The 13,258-nt window shown below is 45.3% G+C and overlaps 2 long non-coding RNA genes across 2 annotated transcripts in view; one reads left to right on the forward strand and one right to left on the reverse strand.

Moving 5' to 3' along the window:
* Nucleotides 1–13,258, forward strand: part of LOC139803640 (uncharacterized) — a 235,479-nt gene that overhangs the window by 153,090 nt on the left and 69,131 nt on the right. The window lies entirely within an intron of this gene.
* The window catches only part of LOC139803641 (uncharacterized), an 89,867-nt gene continuing 88,952 nt past the window's right edge, over nucleotides 12,344–13,258 (reverse strand). Inside the window, exon 2 of the long non-coding RNA XR_011729084.1 lies at nucleotides 12,344–13,214. This is a non-coding gene — a long non-coding RNA (uncharacterized lncRNA). The remainder of the gene's footprint in view (nucleotides 13,215–13,258) is intronic.

The raw sequence follows: 13,258 nt of genomic DNA on the forward strand, positions 1-13,258 counted from the left end.
TAAAGTTCAGCATTTATTTTTGCCTGCGTTGGAACAGAAAGAAAGGATTTGGGGCCAGGTTTTGAAGACACAGGATTGTAGCCAAATATTAGTTTGGAATCAAAACCTAGCTATGTTAGGAAGGCTTTTTAGATTTGGGTTTATTGGGTTATTTAAATAAAGAGTCTCTCAGGCCATAATCTTATTTATGGGATGGTGGCCTTAGTCGTAAAAGATGCAAGGTTGAAGCTCTTCCTCCAGAAGGGTTTTTCACTCCACATCTTCTGCTTGATGATCCCCTCAACCCCAAATCAAGTGATGGAATATGACAGCTCTCCCTTTTCTCTTCTCTCTTGTGTGTACATGAGAAATAAGCAGGGAGGCCCATCAGACAGTGGGTTGGGATGGAAAATTCTTCCTTTCCATGACATTTCATGAAAGATGGTGGGGTCCCAGCCCTTTCCCCTTGAGTGCAAGTGAAGGTGCAGAGCACCCCAATGAATGAAGCCTGGGAGGTGCATCCCAGAAGTTCCCACCCTGACCCAAAGGGACCTTCTTGGCTGAGCTCCCTCACCTGATCGCCGAATATTTCAACTCGAAACAAACCAAACCGAAATAAAAAAAATAAAAAAAATAAAATTAATCCGTGCCATGCCTTGATTAGGGATTAGAAATGTTAACCTGCCAGTGCCTTTTTCTGCAGGGGTATGCAGCCCCTCTGCCTTTAATTAGAGTAGCCCGTGGTCCTCACCATAAAGCTGATAAGTAATAAATAGCTGCCTTTGTCACACCCGAGTTCAGCATTGTGAAACGGCACACGGACGGCTTGAAAAAGCCTTTGATTAAACCCAGCACTACAGTAAATCTACAAACACAGAGGAAAGAAAAGGAGCTATTTAGGCTGTGCCAGTTCCCGGCATTAAGTATGCAAATTTCTCGGTGTCTTCAGCTCCCAAGAACAGCAGGCACTGAATGCAGCAGCGGCAGCAAGCGGCACGACATCATTCATTTCAATCATTAAAACAAAAGCGGGATAAATCGCTACCTAATTTGTAAAATATGCTTATCATATAGGCTCTTTGGTCTTTAAGAAAAGCACCAGCTGAATGAGAATCGCTGAATTATTTGGGGGAGAAAAAAAAAAAAAAAAAGAAAAATACGCTTGAATCAATTCTCGTTTTCTCCCTTCTCCCAGTGATTGTTCTTTTCTTTCTTTTTCCTTTCTTCTTCCTTCCTTTTTCCTTTTTTTCCTTTCTTTTTTCCTTTCTTTTCCTTTCTTCCCCTTCCCTTTCTCCTTTCCCTTCCCCTCTCCCTTTCCCCTTCCCCCCCTTTCACTTTTCCCTTTCTCCTTGCCTTTCCCCTTTCCCCTTCCCCTTTCCTTTTCACTTTCCCCTTCCTCTTTTGCTTTTCCGTTTTTCCTCCCCCTTCCCCTTCCCCTTTCCCTCTCACTTTCCTCTTCCCCTTTTTCTTTTCCCTTTCTCCTTCCCCTTTTCCTTCCCCTTCCCCTTTTTCTTCCTCTTCCCCTTCCCCCTCCTCTTTCTCTTTCCCTTCCCTTTCTCATTTCCCCTTCACCTTCCCCTCCTTTTTCCTTTTTCCCTTTTCCCTTTCCCTTATTTATTTTCCTTATTTTCTTTTCCTTTTCCCTTTCCTATTCCCTCACCCCTCCCAATTCCTGGCACACCATCCTCCAGCCTTTCCCCAAGCTCCCACTCCAAGACACAGGAAAACCAGAATCCCTTTTCCCACCTCTCACAACTCAGCATCCCCAGCTCTCTTCTCTCTCTGTCACACCACAGATGGGTGACACCACCCAAGCCCAGCCAGCAGCTCCTTGGGGAGCATCACCCATGGCCCCAGTTCCAGCATCCTTGTGCACCTGAGCAGCAATCCCCATTTTTCATGGCAAAATCCACCTTCAAATAGCCTGAGTCTGCACCCTGCTGGAAGATGCCCAAGCAGGGACCCCAGCCAGGAGGTGTCCATCACCCTGCATGGAGGGATCAGGCTGGCCCTGGCCTCTTGCCTCATCCCCAGGTGCTCAGCTCAGCCACCATCACTGCTTTTACAAACAGCAGCAGCCAGGATCCAGGGAGCATCATCCCTAAACGGGTTAAATCCTGCCCCATCTGAATGCCTGGTGGCCTGGAAACCACTTTTCCAATGAGATTTTCTTTTTACATCAACCCATTCCCCAGCTTCACCTGGCTGTTGGGGTGCAGGGGACGCCAACTCTTCCTCTGAGGTTACCCCTGCAACACATCCTGGCCAAGGTGCCTCCCCTCCAGGCTGCCTGTGTGACAAAAAACAGGGCCAACATCCCTGCTTTTCCACAAGAAGTGTCCTTGGCTGATGGAGCAGCTGCTCAGGCATCCAGCTGGGGAAGGAGAGTGCCTCTGGCAGTACAGCTCCCCAGCAGGGTTGTGCTGGGGCTTCAGCAGATGGAGCAGATCATGGTTATTGAAGCTGGATACTGGGGCTGTCAGGAGCCTTACATCTCCTGGCATATGCACATGGAGCCCAGGCAGCTGGTTGTGTCTTGGGCTGGTCACATTAAAAAATATTAGAAGAAACCTAGTGGTTAGGGAGACCCACTGGTAGTTGCTTGGATGTTACCCTGCAGTTTGGGATGTGAGAGATAAAGCAAGGAGGGCTCATCAAAAAGCTTTTCAGAAAGAAGTAGGAGGTGCATGGCTGCCCCTGCAATGTGCACACCCAGATGGGTGCTGCTGGGACTGGGTGGCTGTGATTGCAGAGCCACAGCACCCACAGACCCTCCTGGAGGTGGTTATCAGAGCAGGGGTTCCAATGATGCAGTTCAGGTGCTTGTGTCACCTTCAGGTGCTTCTGTCACCTGGATTGCCAGGAAGCTGAAGAGGAGGCAGCAGTGTGCCCAGGTGGCCAAGAAGGCCAATGGCATCCTGGGCTGGCTCAGGAACAGCGTGGCCAGCAGGTCCAGGGAAGGGATTCTGCCCCTGTGCTCAGCCCTGGGGAGGCCACAGCTTGAGTCCTGTGTCCAGTTCTGGGCCCCTCAGCTCAGGAAGGAGCTTGAGGTGCTGGAGCAGGTCCAGAGAAGAGCAAGGAGGCTGTGAAGGGATCCAGCAGAATTCCTGTGAGGAAGGGCTGAGGGAGCTGGGGGTGTTGAGGCTGGAGAAGAGGAGGCTCAGAGGAGACCTCATCACTCTCTCCAACTCCCTGAAAGGAGGTTGGAGCCAGGGGGGGGTTGGGCTCTTTTCCCAGGCAACTCTCAGCAAGACAAGAGGGCACAAGAGGTCTCAAGTTGTGCCAGGGGAGGTTTAGGTTGGACATTAGAAAGAATTTCTTTCTGGAGAGGGTGATCAGGCATTGGAATGGGCTGCCCAGGGAAGGGGGGGATTCTCCATCCCTGGAGATATTTCCAAAGAGCCTGGATGTGGCACTCAGTGCCATGGGCTGGGAACCACGGGGGGAGTGGATCAAGGGTTGGACTTGATGAGCTCTGAGGTCCCTTCCAACCCAGCCAATTCTATGATTCTGTGATTCTGCTTCACTTTGGTATCAATTTAAACCATCACGCAGAAAAGGGAATTAAATGGTTATTGAAACAGGATGCCCAGGGTGGTGGTGGAGTCCCCATCCCTGGAGGGGTTTAAAACCTGTGTGGATGTGGTTTAGAGGTGGCCTTTGCTGTGCTGGGTTAATGGGAGGACTGAGTGACCTCAAAGTTCTTTTCCAAGCAACACAATTCTGTGATTATCTCCCACGTTCTGCAGGGTGGCTGCGTGTCACCCATCCTGGCAGGAGGTGAACAAAGCAAGTGTGTGAAAAATCCAGGGCAAATTAGTGCTGTTTGTTTCTGAGAGTCAGCTCCATGCCTCTGCACATGGACCTCACAGTCCTGGCCCAATTTCTACCAGTTTCACACCACTTTCCCCAGCCAGACCTTGCAACACCCTCAGTGTCTGTAGGGTGGGGACTCCCAACACTGCTGTGTTGAACAGCACTGCAGAAGTTCTCACATTGAACATCATCTTTGCAAACCTAGGCACAGCTTCAGAGTATCTGATATGTGACAAAGCACAACTGAAATTCAATATATTGATGTTCAGGTATCCCCCATTTCAGTGCTGGGACTTGGCAGATGCAGCAGAGTAAAACCCCTCTCTTCTTCTATGGGGCAAGCTGAGAAAATGATGGTTTCTTGCCTTCCTTGGCAACATCTGGTGTTGCAGAACAGCTGCTCAGGGAGTTTTGGTTGCTTCTTCTCTGGAGATGAAACTTGTTCTCCTCTCCTCCCCTCTGCTCCCTCCTGGCTCTGTGAAGGGGTGAGGAGAACCCAAAGAACTCCAAAAGAACAGCTCAGGCACATCAAATCTCCACTCCTTGGCCCAGCAATCTCCTGGTACTCTCTACCATACCAATAAATACCTTTCCTACCAATGCTTCATCCTTTTGCAACATCAAAGGAGCAGAAAATGAGGGAAAGAAAGAGAAATAACATCCTGAATCTTTTGCCTCCTAATTAGGCTGGCAGTGATCAAAGAGCTTTTGAGGAGCACTCAGGTTATTTCTAAAGGAAAAGTCAGCTCCATCCTGGTGGATCCATCTGTGCTCTCCTGGGGTCCTGGAGCAGCTTTAAGTGATCCAGAAAGAGCTGGAGAAAGAAGTTGGAAATCCAGATTCTTTCCCTGTCTTTGGTTACGGTGTCCTCACCGTGCAGGGACTTGTAGAAACTTCAGGAGCTCAAGCTGTTGCTGTGATGTTGTTGTATAAATATGTTTTATGTATAAATATGCATTTGAATCCATGTTTGGACTCAAACCTGTCTGTTCATCCAGCTGTCGAGTAACCTCTGCAAACAGCAGGGTCCTTTGTGACAGATTGAAACCAAGAAAACCACTGCCTGTTCTGCAAAACATGTTTAATTTGTTAAAGAGCTGGGAACTTTGTTGAATTAATAAGATGTGCTAGAGGAGGGAGCCACTCTCTGAAGAGCTGAGTCCTGGTTACAAGTGCAGTCTGCAGCTTGCTGGTAATCCTGCAATTAAAGCTACAGTACCAGAGTATCACAAAAATGGGATTTGCATAATTTGAAATTTGAGGAAAATCTCTAAATACTTTAATTTTGATAGAAACTGTTTCCACTGCTGACATGTGTCTACACCTATAATTTCAGTTGATAAATTGCTGTAATTTCTCCTCCATTTCATGTTCTTTCTAACATTAATTGTCAGTTGTAGAGTAAAACAGTAGAAAGAGAGAGAGAGGGAGAGAATAATGTCATTGTGCTTTTGTGGTGTGAATAGCCTTCTGAGGAATGATTATCTTCCACACAGATGCAAATAAAATTAAAAAAAAAAAAAAAAAAAAAAAAAAAAAAAAAAAAAAAGGGTGAGACAGAGACCTCTTGGCTTGCACAAAACTACCATGGTAGTGAGATAGGGAAGCAAAGGGTTAAAACCATCTAAAGATACCTGGGATGTGGCCATATCCCAGGCTGCTGGGAGGAAAGATGGACTTTACCTTGGGATGTGGAGCTGTGGAGGATGAGCTGCAGGGTCCCAGGGTCTCAGAAGTGATGGAAGAAGGTGGCCAAATCCAGAGGGATGAAGGCAAGCGGAGCATCCCTGTTTGGGGCAACCTTGCAGGGCCTCCTCCACCCTGTTGTCCCCATTCCACTTCCCCAAACACCACTTTTCAAGCAACTTTTAAATAAAATACCCTTTCAAACAGAGGGCTAGTGGTACTAAATTATTCTATTAATTTATTATTCATGATGAAAAATTATTCTAATAAACGGTGAAAAATTATTCTAATAACATTCTCGCCTATTAATATTCTGCAGCCGAGCAGTTAAACTCCCTTCCTGTGGCTGCTCCCCTCCTTAGAGCTGATCTATTTCTTACAGAGTTTATTGAAATTAAAATCTGCTTCTTTGGAAATGTGCTGCATTTAACAAAACCAGTGGGGGGAGATGAGCTGGGAGTAGGAGAAATCCGGGCACCGATTTTTTTCCCCCCACTGCTGCCAGAGCAGGGGTTTGCGTGGGGCAGTGTGAGTGAAGAGAATCCATAGAGCAGCAGGAGGTGGTTCTGTCTGGTCCATTTGGGTGCTGTCACCCTGTAGACCATTAACTTTTAGCGCTGAGTGTTGCTAATCCAGCATCTCTGCCATTTCTCATTCCCTTGCCTGGTCTCCTGCCAGCTCTGCTCCTGCGTGGACCTCCAAACCCCGAGCTCCCATCTCTTCTCCCTCTCCTTTCCTGCAGAAACTTCCCTGCAGCCTGAGGAAAGCTGTGGCCACAGCCTGGCCATCAGCCTCCATGGGAACAAGTGGAGCTGGTAGCCAAATTAAGGGGACCCTGCTGTCACCCAAACCTCACCGCCAGTCCCAGCAGCATCCTTGCCCTCCCTCCTCCCGCAGCCACCCCGTGTGCTGGCACCAGGCACTTGCCAGGCTTCATGCCAGAGATATTTGCCTAATAGTTCCTCTGCCTGCTTCACTTGCTGCTCTCCTTGCCTGCCAGCTGGCTGCTGGGGTCTTCTGTTGCTGCAGGCAGCTGGGGGGGGCTTCATGGGTATGCAGGGCTTGGGAGTCCTGCCTACAGGTGGCAAAGCATCCCCCGAGCCCACCACGAGGGTCCTCAGGAGCCCATCGCCCCCCAGCAAGACCCAGGATGCTCCCTGTGGGATGTAGGAGGCTGGGAGAAGGACATTTCTGGTCCCCAGAGCTTGCAGGTCCACGCAGCCATCAGAGATGTGTTGAGGAAAGATCCTACAGAGGTGCTGCAGAGAGGCTGGAGGTAACTCAAGGTTTCTCTTGGAGCTGGATGCACTGTTGGAATGATTTTGGAGAGTGGGTAGCAGATGAGAAGGTACCACTGGGCATCTCTGAACATGCCTGAGCAGCCAATAAAGCACCTCATCAGCTGGCTTTGCTCTCCTGGTCGTCCATACAACTCTGAGGGAAAAAAAAAAATCTCTTACTTGACATCCACATCCATCTGTTGGCCATAGGTGCTGCTCTCCCCAAAGGTTCTCTGATCACTCTTGGTTCTGTCTGCATGATGTCTATTCCATGCCAAACCCAGATCTTCTCACCTTTTTTTTTCCCCATCTTTTATCCAATTGTCTCTACAAATCTCTCTGTTCCTACCTGCACCTCCCCAGCTGCCACAGCTGCCAATTGCATGGCAAAGCTGATGCCTGAGTGCATGGTAAATGTTTCTGTGACTCCAAGTCCTGATAAAAAAGCTGACCTCCAGGTGACATTATTACAGCTTTAACAAGAAGAGTGCCTTAGTAAAAGGACTTCATCTCAAAGGACACTGACTGAAGCCATCTTCTTCTTTGTGTGTTCCTCCCTCACTGCGTGGGTAATTAAAGGACCTGGCACTGCTCAGAAGATTCCTCAGCTCTTGCTTTTGAGGATAGCTTTCACTCAGTTTTTTCCCTCTTCTCTGATGGCATATTAGATCAAGCCATTAAGCAACATCCTCTGTTTCCCCTGAGAATTTTCATCAATAATAATGAAGAGGACTTGCTCCAGGGCTGCCTCCTCCTTGCCCAGGAACATCACTGCTCCACCACACAACCTCGTTGGAATAACGGTGGTGTTTGTTTTAAGTTCTGGGATTCATTTACTGTGTAATTTTTTTTTTCTTTTCACTTTGTTCTGGGTTTGGAAGCAGTCAGTCAGCTGGAGCTGAGATTTTCTCCAATCCAGTGGGGGAAGGGGTTGACAGCAAAGTAACACACAAGTGGAAACTCCTTGATACCAACTGAGTGCCCACGGTGTATTTCTGCTCACCTGAATTACACATGGACTTGTCTGTGTTGAGGAATGTCTCTTTTTGCCCCTCTACAGTGTCCTGATTTAGTGGGTTTGCACGGCAGTAAAACAAAAGTGAAATATTTTAAACAAACTTTTGTAATATTGGGTGATTTTTCCTAAAAAAATCAGAGCCAGGCACTGTGCAGTCTGTAAAGGAGCTTCTCTGAGGGTTTATCCTGCTCCTGCTCAACAGGTGATGGATGAAACCTCAAAGTCATCATTCATTGAGTCAAATAAATGATTAGATTCAAGAGATGTGGACAGCACTCCAGAATTAGGAATAGGAGCACACATCTAGAGCCTCTCTGAGCACCAGAGGAGCTCGTGCTGGTCCATCTCTCTTTGTGCACAAAAATCTTCTTTGCTCTGGTGATTTTCTAGAAGCAGAGGATGAGCACCAGCAGTCTTGCTTTGCTCCCTGCCAGCATCCCTGCTGAGTAAGGGATTTCCAAAGAAGTAACCACATCAATGACACAAAGGGAAATTATGGTAGACAGAAGCTCCACTTGCCCCATACAGCAAATTTCTTCCTTTTCCATGAAGTTCATCAAGAGTTTAACTCATCCATGCTGGTGAAGCCTTTTCAGCTGACCTACAACACGGGTGGCTGCTCCATCACCTTACCCAGGGACCTGAAGGCATAAGGGATGCAAGAGCTGCATCAACCCTCTCTGAAACCTGCTTGTGCATTTTTGTTCCAGAGCTCCCATGTTCATCCCAGCCCCTGTTCCCAAGCTCCCATGTTCATCCCAGTCCCTGTTTTCCCACAGTATTCCACGAGCTCTGCCACCATCTGTGCAAACAAGTTGTCTCCAGCATTCCCAACCTTATCTGAGAATCAGGATCAGGCACTTTGGGTGTTGGTAAGGTTGGTGTTTTGGCATTTCCCTTTTGTTTTTCAAGCAGGATTTAGAGTTTTGCAAAGGGAGCACTTGTCCCTGAGGTGATAATGACAATGGGGAAGGTCAGAACCCCCCTTTGGGGCTGCTCTCAGCTTTTGCCCATCCTTGCTGGGTTGCTTTCATGCCTCTTGATGTGGGGATGTTTATCTTCTTGGTTCTTACCCATTGCTGCATCTCTCAGCTGAAGTGCTTTTACTCAGATTCTGAAGCTCACTGTAGTCCTTTTTGTTAAGAAGATAAGATACAGCAGGAAAGCAGCAGCAAAAAACCCCATAAATATATATATATATATATATATATAAAGTATTCCTTTAGTGTGTTCTTTTTCTCCCAAGGAATATCACACAGCTTAGGCAGCTACTGTAATGCTAATATACAAATGAAAACTCTGAGGAGCCAAATAGAAACATCCAACCATATTAAATAAGAGGGGGGTTTAGTATGTTTGAAAGCTCACACAAAAAAAAAAATCTAGATATTAAATTGATGTCCTGGCACTTGTGCAGTGTAACAGGCAGATTCAATTAAAAGAAGAAAATATGTCCAGCCTGTAAGTGTGAGCTAAGCAGCAATAAAAAAGCAAATCAATTTTTCAGGATTTTCAAAGCCTGGTGCAGATTTCCAGAAGGTAGAAGCCAAAAATATATTTATTAAAAAAGACCCTCGGGGCTCAACAATGTCATTTTAACCAAACTACTGCCCCTTCAAGATGATGAAATGTCACAGTATTTTGAGAAACACTGTGCAAATAATCCATTTATATGTATAGATGTAGCATGTTAGATATGTATAGGTAAATGCATATGCTTATGTGGCACCTATTGGATGCCATTGATTATTTGAGAGAGGTGCAATGGGAGAACACAAAAAAGTCACAGCTCATGCTAAGTTATAGCCATTTGTATTCTCAGCAACCTTTGGAAATCCAAGGGTGAGGGAGTCCCCACCTCCATTTTTACATTTTAATCTTATTCCAGCAAAATGCCCGCAGCTGAAGCCCAGTTGTGACCCCTTTGAAATCAGCTTCAGAACCCCTGGGTGAGCAGTAGAAGAGTCTCCACCCAAAAAAAAAAAAAAAAATTATTTTAAAGGCTCTACTTGAGCCTTTGGTCAGTAGCAGGATGAAATCTTGGAATGAAGAATAACAAATCCTGCTGCCAGCTCTGGGCTCAACCTGCTTTGGGATAATCCCTAAAAACTTCTGCAAAATTCTCCATCCATTGAGACATCAGGGAGGCTCCACCAGCCAGCCAGCTTCTAGAACTTGCACCAGGGACTTTTGCTGTCTCTTTTGTTTCCCCCCCTTCATTTTTTTGTCACTGTTGGTGCTAGAACCAGGTGACCATAAAATGTTTCACCAGGTTCAGGCAGCAAACTGCGAAAAAATAATTTCCTCTTGTTAGGCTGAGCCATGGATTTATTTCCCTGAAGAAACCTAAGTGTGACTGCAAAGATTAAAAACAAAACAACAGGAAAAAAAAAAAAAGCATGAAAGGGAGGGAGGGGGGTAAGCAGTGGTGATTAAGGTGCCCTTCCAAGAAATAAATAAATAACCCCAACCTCCTGGCACCTCTGTGTAGGTTTGCATCACCCCCTGTGTCATTGCAGGGACAGAGCTCAGAGGAGTGAGGACCTCCCAGTTCAGCCCCTCTAGAAAAACAATATCTACCCAGCTGGCAGGATGGCTGTGGTTTTTATTTAAAACACAGACAAACACAGAGACAGAAGGAAAGAAACCCCACAAAGCCAAATTTTGCTTCTAAACCTATTTACGGTTTGTGAGACTCAAGATCACCTTCAAGCATCTTTGCTGTTCCCTTTCCTTTTGCCTTTGAAGTTGCAGGTTCTACATAAGCCCTTCAGAAAAAAAAAAAAAAAAAAATTAAAAAAAGAAAAAGGGGAGGTGGGGGGAGGGAAGGAATTGTACAGAGTAGAGAAACTATTTGTAATACGTATTTTTTAATACTGACATTTTAAAAGGTTGAAATGTTATGGTGTCTTTTGCAAAGTTATGCCATTTAAACAAGATAACATGGCATTTTACCATTAAAGAAAAGACCCTCGTTTTTACTCATACCTTTGAACAATCATTTTGCAGTAATATCCTTCAGCTATGCAGCTCTCTGTTCTTTTTCAAATGGAGGACAACATAGCTTCTAATTGTGCTTATGATACCAATTAGTGTAGGGGTTTTCTGCTTTTTTTTTTAATAAACAGCTTTCCTAAGAGCACCACGGCTGTCCTAAATATTTTTTTTTTCTCCTATATGGGAATCAGGAAGAAATTGTAATTAATTCCTCTTTCAGGAAAAAAGCAAAGCTATTTTTAAATTGCATGGCTGATTGAATTAACAAAGTGTTAGACAATTAACAGTCTCTCTTTATTTTTATGTTCTTTAAAATGCAGATTTAATTTAATACTGTTTCCTCTTTCATCCTTTTCATGTGCCCTAATTGTTAGCTAAGTAGTGTCAGGGCTCTGTGTTATCGGCCAAGGCAGGTGTCAGGTTTAATATTATTAAAGATGCAATTACTCCTTTCTCAAGCACAACTTGTCAGTTTAGCTCATCGATGTATGTATCAATATATTTTTAAACACAAAAAAATAATAATCTCTGTTTCCCATCCATAATTATCTCCTGGGTTTCTCGCCCCTTCTTTTGGCAATGTCTCTCTCTCCTTCAGATGCAGGAATCCTGGGGAAAATAATGAGGCTCGACAGCCTGAAGGAGCTGGACAGCCAAATTCTCCAACTTTGAATCATAGAATGATTTATTTTGGAAAAAAAAACCCCTTATGATCATCCTCAAACCCAGCCTGAGAGACTCAGAGGGGGGGGCTCTTCTGCAGCAGCTCTTGAACGAGGGGACCCTGGAGATCTTGGGCAGAAAAACCCCAAAACTGAGGAGTTGAGCAATCTCTTGGCATTGAACTTGTGTCATGGGAGGGCAATGGGGAAATGGGAGGGAAAATGTTGGGTTTTGGTGCTGACACCCATAAAAGAGAGGAGAATAAAGGGCTGGGAGGTCAGGTGCTGCTGAGCAGAGCCCCAGGTGTCTCCTCTGGAAGCATCACAGGGAAAACCTGAATTCCATGGAGCCAGGAGCTAAATTCTTCCCTCTGTACTTATAAAGCCAGCAGGTTCAAAATGTCACTGCCCCCAGTAGCAACTTTTACATCTGTGTTTTTCTCCAATCACCATCACAACTGATTGTCCCAGAGAAGGTGCTGGCTGGATGGTTTAGTAGCTAAAAATCTGCATCAACATTAATAAAAACTGATCACTAAATATAGTTTGAATTCCTACAGCATTTCAGCTGGAAAAGGTGAAAACACTGAAATATGTTTTTTTATAGAAATTTCCTAACTTACATACTCCCACATTTTCAAAACCATGTTTTCCTTTTAGCTCTGGCTGCATTTATTTTTTAATTTTTTTTTTTTTTTTTTTTTAAAGGAAGGTTCAGGAATCAGAGGTTTCAGGCTGCCCCAAAGTGAAGCTCCCATGCACACATCCCTGCAATTTGGCTACCATTCAAAAAATCAATTATTCTCAAAGCTTACACTGTGCCCCTTGAGGAAAAATGTTCTCTGACCATTTCTGGTCAGATGAACCATGTCCTGAAGGGTATATAAGCCATGAACAAATAACAGTTTAACAGATCAAGTTATGGTTTATTCACACATCTTCCAGGATCAGCACACCAAAGATATTTTCACTCTGACACTTTCCTTTCCTATTAGTCTACACCAAGCTTTATTTCAACACGGGTGTCCAGAAAATCCACAGCCCATATTTATTACCATCCTGACTGGTCATTTCAGCATGAGGATGATGCACATTGCCAAAGCAGCTTCCATTTATTCTGGAAGGTTGCAGATATTCTTTGCTGTGAGACCTAATCTGCAGGCAAAGGGCTGCCCAACAAACCCAGCTGAGAGGTGTCTGCTTTAGAAAAATATATAAAATGCAATGGGCTGTTTTACTGAAATCTAAAAGCTGATGGGAAATATATTCTTATATATGCTCCTTCACTCTCTGCTCTCTGAATGTCGTGATCAAAAAGCATTTTCAGCAAAGGGAACTTTGAAAAAAAAAAAAAAATGGCCAAATGTGTGGAAAAAACCCAAAGAGCTAATGCCCCTCTCTACCCTCAGCTCTTCCCACGATGAAAAATAAAATGCCAAAGCCTCCCCCTTGCTTCAGAACGTGCCATTTTCTTCACCCTGGCAATTTCATAGAAGGTTTGGGTGCCACAGCTGGAAATCAGCTCATCCCTTTGGCCATGTCCCACTTCAAGCACCAGCTTTGGGCTGGGAAGAAAAAGGCTCAGGTTTGAGATTGTTACTCAGGTATTTCCAGGTATCTTGGATTAAGGACCATGGATCTCTGCTCTGGGGGGTCACACGTGTCCCTGGGTGGGTTCTCCTTGCTCCTGGGAGCATTCTGGTGGATCCTGGAGCATCCATGGGATCCTTGTGTTGCTGGCTGGAGACTGACAGCTCATGGTTGGTTTGCAAATAGCTGCAGAAAAAATCAGAGAATAATGTGCAAGGGGAGGGCAAAAG

Source organism: Heliangelus exortis, chromosome 16, assembly GCF_036169615.1.
Source record: "Heliangelus exortis chromosome 16, bHelExo1.hap1, whole genome shotgun sequence".
Lineage (NCBI taxonomy): Eukaryota > Metazoa > Chordata > Aves > Apodiformes > Trochilidae > Heliangelus > Heliangelus exortis.